The sequence below is a fragment of the Grampus griseus genome (genome assembly GCF_964374135.1).
Source record: "Grampus griseus genome assembly, chromosome: X".
Taxonomy (NCBI): Eukaryota; Metazoa; Chordata; class Mammalia; order Artiodactyla; family Delphinidae; genus Grampus; species Grampus griseus.
The window spans coordinates 94,220,439-94,227,062 of record NC_138999.1 but is presented as its reverse complement, the minus strand read 5'-3'; positions in this window follow the sequence as shown (position 1 = coordinate 94,227,062).

Genomic DNA, 6,624 nt, shown 5'->3' with positions numbered 1-6,624 from the left:
TTCTTGTGATTTGCCTCTACTCAAAGTGGATTATTGGAAAAAGAAAGCCAAATGCTGATGAACTTCAAGTTGGGTTCTGCTTACTTGAGGTTGGACTGTACTCTACAAACGTAACGTAACAGAATGGTCATCCCGTGGGGGATTATTTAAATCTCTTTAGATTTTTTTTCTTACTGATCTCAACAGCAATACATGTTCATTGTAGAAAATTTAGAAAACACAGAAAGGCACAAAGGAAATTAAAATTGCTCGAAATCCCTTTAGATCATTTATTCTATTTTATCCTTCCTGTTTGGGCTCACTTCATAGATTATTGCATGTTATTATAACATCCAGCCAGCCAAAGAATACCTGAAGTCAGCCTGATTCTCAAATCAGTCCACTTTACTTTTATTTTATTTTATTGCTGGCAGTGTTACTCATGTGTCTGGTGGCGGAGGCTGAATCTGTTTAGATTGTGGGCAGCTTTCAGTGATCCACTTATTCCTTATTTCACTCCATGTAGCTAAGCAGGAGGAGATAGCAGATGGCTATCTACCTCGTCTGTAACTTGGTTTACTACACAAAACTACTCTACCAAAAAGTGTTGTTCCAAGGACTCCCATTCTGCCTACCTCGTCTTAGACTTAGTATAAACAACTTTATTACCAAGCTACTCATCTCATCACATTCTTGTCCTTAAGCCAGGTGGAATCAACTTGCAAGGAGTGGGAGGTGGCAAACAGCCAAATGGTAATACTTCGTACACTGGGTGGTCACATCTATGTGACATCAGACAATTGGATGTAACTTGAAAACTCAGTTGAATCAAGTAAGCATTAATTAGACAAAAGGCCACAATGGATTGGCCCTTTTATTTTAGCCTCCTCTTCAGCCAAAGCTAGTCGACTTAATCAAGCACACTTCCCACCTGGCTGGTTACTCCTAGCCCATTAAAATAATGGAATCTGTGCAATACGATTCTCTCTTACCCCTTCTCTGGTCCATGCCGTCTTCTCAGCTCAAGATGACTGATAGGTAGACCACAGACATAGCCACAAGGTACCTTTTAAAAACCTACAATACATCTGTTATTTGTATGTTGTTTGGGTTTCTCTGGAGTGGTTTGTAAAAACTGTGCTATCTTACCTCCTTTCCAGTTTGGATTTGCTGCAGGACAAGCAATAGTGGATCTCTTTCAAAGAGGCACTGAGAGCAGAGGTGACTATTAATCTGTATTCTAACTTTGGCTCACTGCAAATTAGAGTGGCTCCAGATGCCACTAAAGATTTTTCAAAGGTGACCTAATTCCAAGCAAATGAACGTGCGCACATAGAGTTATAGACCTGGCAGGGCCCTGGAGACCATCAGCCGTGTTGAAATGTGGAAAAGTATATTAGGGTCCAGAGAGCAGAAGCTATCTTCCTAAAGTCACCATCTAGTTAGTAAAAGAAGAACTGCTCTTACCAAGTCAAAAAGAGATCTGAGTTATCAAGGACAACCCTTGACCCTTAGGAACACTCCTTAGAGATCCTGGGGAAAGACCCCTAAGTGTACGTATGGGCATAAGCTTGGCAGGAATACTTTGGGGTGTTTTGAGCTAGGTGACTGTATTGACATCACAGTCCAGAGAGAGAGAGAAAAAAAATTGCAGGTTCCTTGGTCACTATATCACCTTTATCATGCAGACAGGATCTCATCCAGAGCCATACATGTTCCTAAGTTGATTTGGCCCGAGTGGATGAGAAACAAACCTCCAATTCTGCCCAGCCTTATGGATTCATTTGTCAGTTGAAAGCACATGGTCTTAGTCCTATTTATAGAATTAAAGTCTCAGAAATACCTGAGAAGAGGCCTGACTTCAGAGGACATCTTAGGAACATTTTCACTGTGCCCATCATCCAAATAAGAGCTCCAGTATATGAGGAGGGAAGTCAGAGGAGAACCAAGCCTGCAAACTTCAAAACGAGATAAGAACCAATTCTGATTACTATGGTTGACAACACCTTTCTCCTCCAGAGCCATGAAATCTGAGTTGTGGGTACAGTTCTGTACCCAGTGGGAATAGTCTGGCCAGGAAGGGACTTTGCCCCTGCACTCACTGGCTCCAGCTACCTCAGGATGATTGAGCCCAGCATGGGAAGTAGTCCCAGGTGAATTTCTCATGACCATGCTTTTCTGGAACGAGAGATCAAAGGAAAAGCAATTGCTCCAAGCAAATGCTTAGAATCCTCTAGGGGACTAGCTGATGGAGGTAGGTTCTTTATAAGTGGCAGTATATTAACTTAATTGGGACATATTTGATGTGACTAAGAAGCAAGACCTGCTTGTTCTTTTGGGTATCCCTCGGTCCAGGAGCAATCTAGGGTCAGATTAAATTCACTTGGATGGTTGTGAGTCTGCAGAACCTGTCTCATAGGTCAGACTTGGGTTGACTTGGTCTCTTGTCCCCAAAGGACAAATATTAACATGAAATATCCTTATTTATGCCTATGAAGTGCAACACTACTTTAATGGTTTGTAGTGACAGTGTTCCAAAAGGGTGTCAAAAGATGGTTATGTTACTCCAGAGAAGTATATTTTTTCCCTCTCTGTGTATATCTCTATCTATATTTCTGTGTACCTTTCTGGGATTAAAGCTCAGATCTTATAATCTTCTCTATCCTCTTTCTACAGTTTATGCTCTAGCCCAAACCTAGTGCTTGCTCTTTCCCCTGACCTTTTCTGATTCCATGCCTTTATTCATGCTTTTCCCTCTACCTGAAATTCCCTCTGAATACTACCATAGGAGGCCAATCCTTCAAAGTCTAGTCAAATATCACTTTCTCCAAAAAGCCTTCCTTTTTCCCACTAGTGATATGTCCCTATTTCTGAAGTCCTGTAATAATTGTATCTATACTTCTTTAAAAGTTATATAATATTAACTTGTTTTCTAGCTATTTGTATATTTGTCTTGTTGTCTCTACTATACTTCATTCTAGAGAGAAAAAAAATGTTACAAGCTTCTTGATGGCAGGAACCATGTTCAATTCATCTTTGTACTCTGCACAGTGCCTGACGTATATAAAAGGCACTCAATAAATATTTGGTGAATGAATAAATGAATGTTTCTATGCCTCTCTGTATATCTTTCCTCTGTGCATTTTCATCTCTTTTCCTTTTTTATTTAATGTTTTTCCGGGGTTTCCATCCATCTATCTATCTCTCACCACCCTTCTCTATCTGTATCACTATATAAATATATATATATATATAATTTAGTTAACCATTATAAAAATGTATTTTGTATTTGTTGTGTTTATTAAGTTGAGGTTAAATATCTTGCTTTTCATTTGAAAAGCAGTAGTGTTTTTATATCCCCCTCATAAAATTTCCAAGAGGTAAATTAAGTCACATTTCTATTATGCCATTGTTGCTTAACCTTTTTTTACCTTGAGAGCCACTGTCTTTTTTTTTTTTTAACATCTTTATTGGAGTATAATTGCTTTACAATGGTGTGTTAGTTTTTGCTTTATAACAAAGTGAATCAGTTATACATATACATACGTTCCCATATCTCTTCCCTCTTGCGTCTCCCTCCCTCCCACCCTCCCTATCCCACCCCTCTAGGTGGTCACAAAGCACCGAGCTGATCTCCCCGTGCTATGCGGCTGCTTCCCACTAGCTATCCATTTTACGTTTGGTAGTGTATATATGTCCATGCCTCTCTCTCGCTTTGTCACAGCTTACCCTTCCCCCTCCCCATATCCTCAAGTCCATTCTCTAGTAGGTCTGCGTCTTTATTCCTGTCTTACCCTTAGGTTCTTCATGACAGTTTTTTTTCTTAAATTCCATATATATGTGTTAGCATACGGTATTTGTCTTTCTCTTTCTGACTTACTTCACTCTGTATGACAGACTCTAGGTCTATCCACCTCATTACAAATAGCTCAATTTCGTTTCTTTTTATGGCTGAGTAATATTCCATTGTATATATGTGCCACATCTTCTTTATCCATTCATCCGATGATGGACACTTAGTTTGTTTCCATCTCCGGACTATTGTAAATAGAGCCGCAATGAACATTGTGGTACATGACTCTTTTTGAATTATGGTTTTCTCAGGGTATATGCCCGGTAGTGGGATTGCTGGGTCATATGGTAGTTCTATTTGTAGTTTTGTAGGGAACCTCCATACTGTTCTCCATAGTGGCTGTACCAATTTACATTCCCACCAGCAGTGCAAGAGTGTTCCCTTTTCTTCACACCCTCTCCAGCATTTATTGTTTATAGAATTTTTGATGATGGCCATTCTGACTGGAGTGAGATGATATCTCATTGCAGTTTTGATTTGCATTTCTCTAATGATTACTGATGTTGAGCATTCTTTCATGTATTTGTTGGCAGTCTGTATCTCTTCTTTGGAGAAATGTCTCTTTAGGTCTTCTGCCCATTTTTGGATTGGGTTGGGGTTTTTTTGGTTGTTATTGAGCTGCATGAGCTGCTTATAAATTTTGGAGATTAATCCTTTGTCAGTTGCTTCATTTGCAAATATTTTCTCCCATTCTGAGGGTTGTCTTTTGGTCTTCTTATGGTTTCCTTTGCTTTGAAGTTTCATTAGGTCCCATTTGTTTATTTTTGTTTTTATTTCCATTTGTCTAGGAGGTGGGTCAAAAAGGATCTTGCTGTGATTTATGTCATAGAGTGTTCTGCCTATGTTTTCCTCTAAGAGTTTGATAGTTTCTGGCCTTACATTTAGGCCTTTAATCCATTTTGAGCTTATTTTTGTGTATGGTGTTAGGGAGTGTTCTAATCTCATACTTTTACATGCACCTGTCCAGTTTTCCCAGCACCACTTATTGAAGAGTCTGTCCTTTCTCCACTGTACATTCCTGCCTCCTTTATCAAAGATAAGGTGACCATATGTGTGTGGGTTTATCTCTGGGCTTTCTATCCTGTTCCATTGATCTATCTTTCTTTTTTTGTGCCAGTACCATAGTGTCTTGATTACTGTAGCTTTGTAGTATAGTCTGAAGTCAGGGAGCCTGATTCCTCCAGCTCTGTTTTTCGTTCTCAGGATTGCTTTGGCTATTTGGGGTCTTTTGTGTTTCCATACAAATTGTGAAATTTTTTGTTCTAGTTCTGTGAAAAATGCCAGTGGCAGTTTGATAGGGATTGCATTGAGTCTGTAGATTGCTTTGGGTAGTAGAGTCATTTTCACAATGTTGATTCTTCCAATCCAAGAATGTGGTATATCTCTCCATCTATTTGTATCATCTTTAATTTCTTTCATTAGTGTCTTATAATTTTCTGCATACAGGTCTTTTGTCTCCTTAGGTAGGTTTATTCCTAGATATTTTATTCTTTTTGTTGCAATGGTAAATGGGAGTGTTTTCTTGATTTCCCTTTCAGATTTTTCATCATTAGTGTATAGGAATGCCAGAGATTTCTGTGCATTAATTTTGTATCCTGCTACTTTACCAAGTTCATTGATTAGCTCTAGTACTTTTCTGGTAGCATCTTTAGGATTCTCTGTGTATAGTATCATGTCATCTGCAAACAGTGACAGCTTTATTTCTTCTTTTCCAATTTGGACTCCTTTTATTTCCTTTTCTTCTCTGATTGCTGTGGCTAAAACTTCCAAAACTATGTTGAATAAGAGTGGTGAGAGTGAGCAACCTTGTCTTGTTCCTGATCTTAGTGGAAATGCTTTCAGTTTTTCACCATTGAGGACGATGTTGGCTGTGAGTTTGTCATATATGGCCTTTATTATGTTGAGGAAAGTTCCCTCTATGCCTACTTTCTGCAGGGTTTTTATCATAAATTGGTGTTGAATTTTGTCAAAAGCTTTCTCTGCATCTATTGAGATGATCATATGTTTTTTCTCCGTCAATTTGTTAATATGGTGTATCACATTGATTGATTTGTGTATATTGAAGAATCCTTGCATTCCTGGAATACACCCCACTTGATCATGGTGTATGATCCTTTTAATGTGCTATTGCATTCTGTTTGCTAGTATTTTGTTGAGGATTTTTGCATCTATGTTCATCAGTGATATTGGCCTGTAGTTTTCTTTCTTTGTGACATCCTTGTCTGGTTTTGGTATCAAGGTGATGGTGCCACTGTCTTTGGAGAGCAAAAATGGTCTCCATTCATGCATTGAAAAGAATCCAATTATTGTTTACTATGGTTTTCTCTTAAGGCATTGAGAGGAACCAATTTTAGGAATTATAATACCTAGCCAAGAAAAGTGGAGACTGAAGAACTAAGTGGGGGGGGCATGATAGCTGTCTTGATATATGTGAAAGGCTACAATGAAGAGCAGGATTTCACTTTGTTTTAGGTGGTCTCAGGAGACAGAATCTGAATCAAATGATGGAAGCTAGAAACATAAGGTCAATATAAGGAAGAATTTCCTAGAAATCAGAGCAGTCCAAAAATGAACGTTTGGGTCTCAAAGACAGTGAGTTCTCTGTTATTAGGGGTATTCAGATAGAGGCTGAATGGCCATGTGGTGGGGATAGAGTAGATGATATTTCTAGGATTGTAGGGGGGTTGCAATAAATGATCTTTGAAGATCTCTCCCTACTTTGAGAGTCTCTTGGTCTATGATTCCCTAACATGCCTACTTAAAAGAGACTAAGGTGTTTTTCAAATTTTAAG